We start from the raw sequence: 10,265 nt of genomic DNA, 5'->3' as shown, positions 1-10,265 counted from the left end.
TTGGACACCTACCAGGGATTAAAAACCAACCAAAGAAAAAGCCAGAGAAACTGTGTTAGACAGCAGCAGAAAGAAACACCAGGGCTGAGCACTGTTCAACACACGGGGTTTGGAATTTGGGAGACTGGAGCTCCCAACAGACTCGGCTCTTGGAATGGAAACATCCTTTAGCTTTTGTTCCTGACAGAAATGTTACAGACTGCCCCATCTCTACCTTGCAGTTGCCCGAAGCGTTTGCTTGTCCATGCCCAGTGCTCTTCCATGCTTACAAGGTATGTTTAATCTGCAAAACAGTCAGTACGCCAGTCCGGGATGCCATCCAGAGGGACCTGCGCAGGCTGGAGAGGTGGGCCTGTGGGAACCTCATGAGGTTCAACAAAGACAAGTGCAGGGTCCTGCACCTGGGTCAGCGCAATCCCCGGTATCCATACAGGATGGGGAATGAAGGGATTGAGTGCAGCCCTGCCGAGAAGGACTTGGGGGTACTGGTAGATGAAAAGCTGGACAACGTGCTCTCGCAGCCCGGAAAGCCAACCGTCTCCTGGGCTGCATCAAAAGAAGTGTGGCCAGCAGGGCAAGGGAGGGGATTCTGCCCCTCTGCTCCGCTCTGGGGAGACCCCACCTGGAGCCCTGCGTCCAGCTCTGGGGTCCTCAGTACAAGAAGGACACGGACCTGTTGGAGCGGGGCCAGAGGAGGCCACAGAAATGATCAGAGGGCTGGAACACCTCTGCTATGAGGAAAGGCTGAGAGAGCTGGGGTTGTTCAGCCTGGCAAAGAGAAGGCTGTGGGGAGACCTTATTGCAGCCTTTCAGTACTTAAAGGAGGCTTACAAGGAAGATGGGGACAGACTTTTTTAGGCCCAGTAGCGATAGGACAAGCGTAATGGTTTTAAACTAAAAGAGGGGAGATTCACACTGGATATAAGGAAGAAATTTTTTACAATGAGGGTACTGAAACACTGGAACAGGTTGCCCAGAGAGGTGGTAGATGCCCCATCCTTGGAAACATTCAAGGCCAGGCTGGATGGGGCTCTGAGCAACCTGATCTCGTTGAAGATGTCCCTGCCCATTGCAGGGGGGAAGGACTGGATGGCCTCTAAAGGTCCCTTCCATCCCAAAGCATTTTATGACTCTACGACAAACAGGCAGCCACGTGCCTCTTCTCTCAAAGATGTGAAAACTGCAGTGAAAGACAACACAGGTACCGTGACAAGCCTTCTGCTCTGGGCTAGGTTTTAAAAAGCAAGCTCTTCTGGACCTCTGTTTTCCAGCTGCCGCCAACAGCTGCAGAAAGGGTCTGGTTTGGATCAGCTGGAGGATCAGTGCTAACTACCAAAATCCAGCACAGGACGTTACACCTCAGGCTGCACATTTTGAGCCCCACCCCAACAACTGAATAACCTCCCTCCTGCCATTGGGATGACTGCAGTATTGCACATCCCCTGGCTTCTCAAGCTCGTCCCTGGCAGTCTCCTCCTGGCCACTCTGCTATAGGCCGCTATACGGTCTCAGGGAACCATATTCTGGATCCACTCTGGCATCTCCCATCAATGAGGATGCAGAGATGCTCTCCCAGCACACTGGGCTCCTCTCACCTCTTCTGCTCTCTCTGCATCGTCCTTTCCTCATCTCCAGGCACTGGTTTTGACCTTCAGCCAGATCTCCACTGCTTGTCAAATTCCCCCGTTTCAAGTAAATCAACAAGATGACCACGTCCTCCTGATCCTTGTCTCTCATGGGAACTTTGGTCTGGCAACCAATACAGAAAATGGCAGCGTGATCAGAAAAACATCAAGGCTTGCCCCAGACGTAGGTGGGACGAGATTTGCTGGTGTTCTGCAGGGAAGCACAGCACAAAGAAAACCCGGTGAGGTTTAGGCATTAACAACTTCACTGGCCTTTACTGGGCGTTCACTGCCTTCTGCAGACCTCTTGACAGTTAACATGCCAAACTTCCCAGCCCCCTGCCTTTCGAGAAGGCTTATTTTGGCTTGGACTAGACTATCAGTTAACACTGCACTGCTGAACCCTTGTACACCTGAGCGTGCTCCTCACAGCTCCGTACCGCTGTGCCCTGTGGGAAGTGAGGCTCAGGGTGAGCACTGCTGCACAGATATGTGCTGGAAGGCAGCGCAATGGGAATATAGATACGAGACTGGTGGGGGAAAGGTCGAGTATCGACACTGGGAAACGTGATGCCAGTTCAGTGGCTGCAGCAGGATGCAGGCAGCCACGGAACTGAGCAGCGACTCTCTTGGGAGATCGTGAACCAACGGGTACCCTCACTCCCACAACCCGCTCTAGATGACATCCCACTTCTCGCATCCTTGCCCTCCCTTTCCCCTCCAGCTTTCCAGACTGTGGGAGTCATCCTCTGAGGCTAAGACAAGAGAAAGTGCCCCTTGCTGAACCGCCACCATTGCCTCCACTGGAACCACCCTGGCTCTGCACGCAAGGACTTACGGCAGTGGCGGCAGTTCACTCCCGTTCTGCTCCCTACGAACCCCTCTGATGACCTGAAGGAAGTCTGCACCCGGCATCTTCCTTGTGCCCACACCAGCCTCCTTGAAGAAGTCAACTATCGGCCACTTCTGCTTGCGCAGGAGCTTCTGCAGCGCGACAAGATCCTGGGGTGCACAAAGAAGGGGGTGCTGCCCTTCCCCCAGGGCCGTCGGCTCTCTGGTGAGGAGCACTGCAAGAGGTTAGAAAACACCCTGAGAGCACCAAGCAAAAGGGTCAGCAACGCAGAGAGCTCTAACTGCACATTTTCACCTGACTGCCTTAAACAAAACAGGCTTGGGATCCCCACTGCTCACTTCACCCTGGAATAGTCCCAGTCCTCCTCTGAAGGCTGCTGTGGGCCTGGATGAGGACAGACACAATCCACACAGGGAGCAATCAGAGCTAAACCCTGAACTTTCCTTGGAAAAATTACTTTTTTAAAAAAAACAAACAAACAAACAATAAAAACCTGTTACTGCAAGAACCCAGGAAAAAAAATCCCTGACGGGTTACTGGAACTTCCCGGCTGTGGTAAAACCATCCGCCCTCGGTACCCCCATTTCCCAAAAGCCGGCAGCACAGCTTGGGTGGGGGGAAAGGCAGGTATCAGACCTCGGGGCCGAGAGAGGGGCACAGGCATCTGCCAAGGGAGCTGCATCCAGCCAGGAACATTCCCCGCTTGCTTCTCTGGCAACAAAGCCCCACTGCGTGCTCCCACCAGGAGGCAGAAACAACTCCATGTCTGGAAATGCCCATTTATCAAAGGCTGGCAGCAGAGACGAGGACGTCCATGAGCACCAGACCCACGTGAAGGCCTGCAGACAGCAAAGGCCCCTGGCCTGTCCCCACCACAGCATGCCTGCTCCAAAGCCTGCAGCCGCCTGGAGAGAGGAGGCCGCTCTGCCTTCCCCTGGCCTGCGGACATCAAACACCGACCCCCCGCTGTCAGGGCTGGGGCTGGCGACCCTCGGGGCAGCAGCACAAACTGCCCTGACCCTGCTGCTGGGGCTGGCCCTGGGCTGAGCACTCGGGCCCGGGGCTGGGGACTGGGCCGTGGCAGGGCCCCTGGGCGGTGAGGCCTCCAGGTCCCTCCCCCCAGGCCCATCCGCACTGGCAGATACCTGCTCCTGCTCCTGCTCCTGCTCCTGCTCCTGCTCCTGCTCCTGCTCCTGCAGCTCCCCCGGCCCTGGCCCTGCTCCCCCCGGGCCCCGGCTGCCCCCGGCCCGGCTCTCGCCCCTTTCTCCTCAGGCCCCTGGGCCTCGGCCCCCTCTGGCCCCGCCCCACCCGGCTGTGACTGACAGGCTGCCTCCGGCTCCGCTGATTGGCTCAGCCGTGGCCAATGGCGCGGCTGTTGCCGGGCGGGCTCAGGCAGCCCGGGCCTCTCCTCCCAGAGCCGCCCTGCGCCCGCTGCCCCCGCAGCGCAGCGGCTCCTCAGCCCGCCGGGACACGGGGCCTGCGGAGAGACGGCCTCCAGAAGGGCCATGGCGCCGGGAGCTGCTCTCTCAGCAGCACAAGGTGTGTGTGTGCACAGCTCTGCCGTCCCTCGGTCCGCTCGGGGGGTCTGGGCCTGCGCAGGGAGGGAGGGGAGGGCAGGGCAGGGGCCAGGGCAGGAGGGGAGGGGAGCTGGCAGGAGGGAGCTTCCCTGGATTTGCCCCGGATCGGTAAGTCTTTCCCAAAATGTGGGTCTGTCCGTGCTGCGTGACAGGAGCCGCTGGCATGGGCCAAGCTGGCAGCTGGCAGGAGACGGGGCTCTGCCCCCGGTCCCAGTGCCCGTGCTGAGCCCAGCACCCAGGGCCTCCCTCAGGCCTCGCCTTGCCCCGGGCGGTGAGGAGGAGAGACGCCCTGTGCTGGTGTGGGCCAGGGCATCCTCCTGCGGCCAGAAGGGAGGACAGAGCCCCGTCGCTCTCCCCACAGGGCTGACCGCTGTCCTTCCCTTCTGTCCCTGGGCTCCCCAGCGCTGGCAGGCCCCGCAGGGCTTCAGGGCTATGCAAATATCCAGGTGCCAGGGGCTCCTGGGGCTCTGAGCGCCTCTGGATATCTCCGAAGCTGAGGCGCGGCTGCCCCTTTCCTTCTGCAGATGCAGTTGTTTGCTACCTGCTTCGTGATCAAACCTCTTTCTCCTCGTGGCACGTGGACTGGACAGATGGCACGTCCCTGTTAGTCTGGGAGGACTTCAGGGAAATGAGGAGGTCCCAGCATGCACAGAGGTAGGAGGAGAGTGAAAAGGAGCCCTGTCGGGGTTTTTCTGCTGTTTCACATCTGACCTCGGACATCTGTGTGCACCCCAGCACCAAAGCCAGGTTTTTTCCCTCCAAGCTGCACAGCTTTTTGGCAGTGAAAGCAAGGTGGGCTGAGCTGGCCTTTGGGATAACTCAGCTCCTTTCTTTTTTACTTGCGTGCCTACACTTCTCCTTTTTTCCACCTCTTCTTTCTCCCCCCTTCCCCCAGATCCACACTCTATGAAACGTCATTTTGACTTGACTTTCTGCAGAGATGATAGAGCAGGTAAATAGAGGATGTAAGTATAGGCTGGTCTAGACCTTCAGAGCTGTAGGCTGGATAGATACGGGCTGTGGGCAGAGCTCCTGTTTGACAGCAGCTCCTGCACACGAGGTGGGAAAGTGTGGGCTGGAGAGCCAGAGGGTTCTGCTGCTAACGCTGGCAATGGGTAAGCAGCAGGTCCTCTTCAGAGGAGGTGACACGCATTAGAGTCTTTCAAAAGGGCCTTGGTAATTGCTGTGAAGTGGGGCCCTGTGACAGTGACGGCAAGGCCATCAGGCTGCAGCTCTGTTGGGTGTGTTTCGTTTTGGGTCCTCATTTCATTCAGCTAGGATTATTTCTTTGCAGTTAGGTGGCGGGGATCTTCTTGGACTGATCTTCTCTTTCTGGAGCGCATCCCGACGTCCTTTGTCATCCAGAGGTTTCCCCTCTGTTCCCGAGAGGAGCGATGGTCGTGATGTGGAATGACTGCTGTCAGTAACGACTTCAGCACTAGGCTTGGACTTTCTGAGTCGCTGAAGACAAGCGGACATGACAGGTGCTCCATCCCTGACTTTTGATGTGCTTAAAATCTAGAAGGAATAGGGGTGTGTTTCCCACTCCTTCTCCCCTTCCTCCTCTTCCTCTTGCCTCCTCCTGTTGCTTCCTGTTGCCTCCCCCTCCTCTTCCTCCTCCTGTTGCCTCTTGTTGCCAACACCTCCCCTTCCCTCCTCTGGCCTCCTCCTCCTCCTCCTGTTGCCTCTTGTTGCCAACACCTCCCCTTCCCTCCTCTGGCCTCCTCCTCCTCCTCCTGTTGCCTCCTCTTGCCTTCTCCTCCTCCTCTTTCATCCTGTTTCGTCCTAATGCCTCCTGTTGCTTCTTGTTGCCTCCTCCTCCTGTTGCCTTCGGTAGCCTTTTCTTGCTTCCTCTTGCCTCTTCCTGCATCCTCTTGCCTCCTCTTTCTCCTCCTCCTTCTTTTCCTCCTGTTGCCTCCTCTTCCTCCTCTCCTTCCTCCTCCTCCTCCTGCTGCCTCCTCCTCTTCCTCCTTTTGTTTCCTGTTGGCTCCTTCTCCTCTTTCTTCCTCTTACCTCCTGTTGCCTCTTCCCCTTCTCCCTCCTCCTCCCTCCTCTTTCTTCTCTTGCCTCCTCTTGCCTCCTCCTTCTCCTCGTCCTGTTCCCTCCTGAGAACGTTGCAATGTTTCAGAGGAATGTGGTCAGCTGTTAAGAGTGTTGCTTCATATTCATGAAGGTGTTGAGGCGCTAAAGCTTGATTTATGTGATTTGTCAAGATTGTCTCCAATTCACAGGGTACTTGAACTTCTAGGGGGTGTCCTGCTACTGTATTTTTCACTTTGTCTGTTAAAGCAGCTGCAGCAGCCACGGCCCGCATGCAAGGGATAGATCCTGACAGGACTGGATCTAATTGCAGAGAGTAATATGCTGCAGGCCTTTGTTGCCCCCCAGGTCTTGTGTCAGTACCGCAGAGGCGGTTCCTTCTCTTTCATGTATGTATAAGGTAAAAGGTTTACCATCATTGGGAGGCCAAGAGCAGGGGCTGTCAAGAAGGCTCGTTTCAGTTTTTCCAAGGCAGCCATCTGGTCCGCACTCCATTGCAAAGGTTCTGCTTGGTCTTGATGTCTGCTGTTGAGGAGGGGCTTCACTAACTCTCCTACAGCAGCAACCCATGGTCTACAAAATCCTGCAGCTCCTAAAAAGGCTGGCGTCTGTTTTTCATTTTTTGTGCCCAGGGAATATTTTGGATTGCTTGGACGTGATCTGGGGATAAAGTTGAGTTCAGTTCCAGGTGAGTTACCCTGACATCCAAGTAAAGGCAAAAATAGATTGGGAATCCGGATGAATGGGGATGCTAAAAAATGCTGCGCATGAATCAATTGCAGCATGAAATTTGGAATGTGGCGGATTAAGGTAATACTAATTGATGGATCGAGCACTATTGGGTGGGGCATTTCTATGCAGTCATTGATGGCTCTTAGATCCTGTACAAATCGGCAGACAGGTTTCCCCTGGGGGCCTGGTTTAGGTTTTTTTAAGGGGTAGAATAGGGGTGTTACATGGGGATTGGTATTCTTTTAATATCCCTTGGAGTAAAAACCTTTGGATTAGGGGCAATAACCCTTCAGTGGCCTCATGCGATAACGGGTATGGTGTGAGTGAAGGTGGGGGCCCCTCCTTAGTTTGTGGGATTTCATTCTTACGGATTTTAGGAGTCCTACTTCAGTAGGATCCCAGCCCCAAGGATGGCCAGGAGTTTTTGCATCTCGTGTGGTAGGGTGAAGTCTCTAGGGCTTTTCTGTAATGAGGCAACTAGTTTAGATAAATTCTTGCTAGGTATCTCTGGAGACCATCTAGTGCAAGCGCCTGCTCAAGCAGGGTCCCCTGGAGCAGGCTGCCCAGGCCCTTCTCCAGCCGGGTTGGGCCTGTCTCCAAGGCTGGAGACCCCACGGCCTCTCTGGGCGACCTGTGCCAGCACTGCAGCCCCGTACGGGTGCAAGAGCAGCCGCCCCCCTGACGCGGGTGCCGAGGTGGCCGTGCCACAGGGGGTGACAGGTAGCCAAAGGCGCCCTTGCCCATACTGGGGGCACACGCAGATGGGTGGTGGCAATGTCACAGCAGAAACTGTGACTCGTAGCCAAGGCCTGGATAAAGGGCTGCTGGGCTCCAGGCGTGTGTCAGTGCGACCCGTGAGGTGAGGAGAGGGCATGGGAGGAAGGGGCTTGGCCGGGGCTGCTGGGGGAGGAGGGGAGCCTGAACACTTTGGGGCTCTGGGGCCAGTGTGGCAAGCTCACCACGGCCCACTGTTCCCTCAGGGTTGGGAGAGGAGTGTTTGGAGGAGAAACCCCGGCACTGCTGGGGCAGAGGCTCTGCAAGTGCTCGCTGTCAACGTGCACCATGTTTGCAATGAAGCAGCAGGCCCCCAACTCGAGGCAGCAAAAAAAACTGTCTTGTCCATCGTGTCCTGCGAATGTCTCACCCAGGCATTAACCTAACGGCCCTGCTCCCAGCACACGCCAGGCCTCAGAATGAGCTGCGTGTCCAGCCAAAACCTGAACAGGAGTTGGGAGAACATTTAAAGTTGTGGCAATGTCACGGCAGGAGGAAGGTGATGGATGTCAGAGCAGCAGGTCACTTCTGACCATGTCACAGTGGGCAGCAGGTCACTGCTGTGTCAGAGTGGGCAGCAGAGTCAGCACTGGCCACGTCATCGTGATGTCACACTGGGTCTGTGACATGGCTGCACAGGGGTACAAAAGGGGACGCGGGGCGGTTGGTACCGCACCCTGGCAGAGCGTCCAGAGGACGAACGCAGGGATGAGCTCCCACATGGCTGTCGCCACTAAGGAGCAACTCACCAGCGTGAGGCGCACCAAGATGCACCTCTGGGATGGCATGGAGCACACCTTCATGATGCCCAGCATCACCGCAGAAGGTACAGGCATCCCCAGGCACTCCAGGAGCGTTGTCAGGACCAACAGGCGCAGGGTTGCGCGGGCGAGACTCAGCACTGCAGCCATCTCAGGGGTGTCTCCATGTGGGGCTGGGGACAGCAATGACACTTTGCATCGGCCTCTGCGCCACAGCTCAGGGGAAGCTGGTGGGTTGAGAGCCGGCAGGCACAGAGCGTGACCTGATTTTCCTTTGCTTTCCAGAGCAAACAGCCGTCTGGGACGCGGTGGCTGGCTACGTGCAAGAACAGCTCCTGCTGCACAAGGTGGGGCGACACCCGCATCCTCCTCACCCACCCAGAGAAGTGGGGAGACCCCATGGCCCTGGGGCATGGCCTGCAGTTACTCTTCCCCTCCCTGGAATGCAGGAATCCCACCCCAAAAGTCCCCACCAATGGAGAAAGTGGGCTCGGGCAAGGCTGGGATCACCTCTGGGAGGTGGCATTGGACCACAGGGCTGATCCCGGTCACTGGAGACCCCTGGATGCCCGTGGGCTGCCTCTGCCCTGACTCCAGCACTGCTCCTTTCGAGGGGGAAGGCAGAGGGAGAGGACTCAGCAGCTCCTCCTTAAAGCTCTCCCCACTGGCCTGGCTCATGTCTCTGAAGAGCAGGAGCTGGCAGGGGCTGGGCCAAAGCACCGTCCCTGGTCAGGGCCACCCCCAGCTCTTCCCTCCAGCCAGTCCTCCCGCTTCAGCTCTTCCCTTCTCTTCCACTCACAGGGGGTGCGAATTCCCAGCCTTGGCTGCTTCGATGTGCTCCCCACTCGGACCCAGGTTGGGAACAAGGTCGTGATTCTCCAGAGGCCCGTGTTTCGCCTGGCCAGGAACCTTGCAGTTGTCCACAATCTCATGGACAATAGGGACGACCTGCCTGGTAAGACGGCACGTTAAACACTGGCTGGCTGCACGGTCGCGGTGAAGGGGCGGGTATCGCATCCCTTTTCTGAAAGCAAACTGCCCCCTCTGCGGAGCAGGTCCAAACACAGGGCCTTTCTGGGCGACGACTGCAATAAGCAGCCCTTGGGAAACGCCTGTGGAAAGGCCAGTGGGTGAGCGCCTCCATCCCTCTCGTGTGGTTTTCCAGGCAATAAGGTGCTGGAGCCTCTGAAATATGCCAAGGTGGCCATGGATGCCTCTGTGTCCCGGCAAAAAGTGGATGGCTGCATCCTAGGCACCACGTCCCTCCTCTCTCACTGCCTGGGGAAGGGGGAGAACGTCGCCCTTGTCCTGAGGGATGTGGGGGTGCTCCTCATCGAAGGCAGGAGGGTGCAAATGAGGTTCTACTATGACTTCCTGGAGAGGATGACTGGGAAGAAGGTCCTAGAAAGCGTTGCATTCAAGGTGAGCGTTCTGGTTTCCCCACTACTTGGGCAGACCCACAGTGGGTCCCCAGCACTGCTTGCGTGCAGCCTGCCAGGACATGGCCAGCCACTCGTGACCAGTGAGAGCTTTGGTATCAACATCTCTCGCTGCCTTGGAGTCCTCCTAACTTGACTGCCTCGGTCACATTGAGGATTTCCTGCCATCTTCATGCTCACCCGTTGCAGGCCCCCCGGCTGCTCAAAACGGCGGTGTCCCCGGTGGTACCCATTGCTTCCTTGACTTTCTCTGGCCGTGTTACCATCTTTCCTGAGTGAGTATGTTTGCAGCTGACGCAGCTGCTCGGCTGCACTTTGGTAGCATTTGCTCCTTGAGAACACGGGGGTCCTCCCACGGGGACGCGGGCAGTGATTATCATTCCTCTCCCCAGCCTGGAAGGCAGATCTGATGGGAAAGGTAGAGGAATTTAGGGGGCCTGGACTTATTTGCCAGGTGACCTGGA

Source organism: Platalea leucorodia (genome assembly GCF_965183815.1).
Source record: "Platalea leucorodia genome assembly, contig: HAP1_HAP1_SCAFFOLD_263, whole genome shotgun sequence".
In the NCBI taxonomy this organism is placed as follows: domain Eukaryota; kingdom Metazoa; phylum Chordata; class Aves; order Pelecaniformes; family Threskiornithidae; genus Platalea; species Platalea leucorodia.
Note: the sequence above shows the minus strand (reverse complement) of the source record.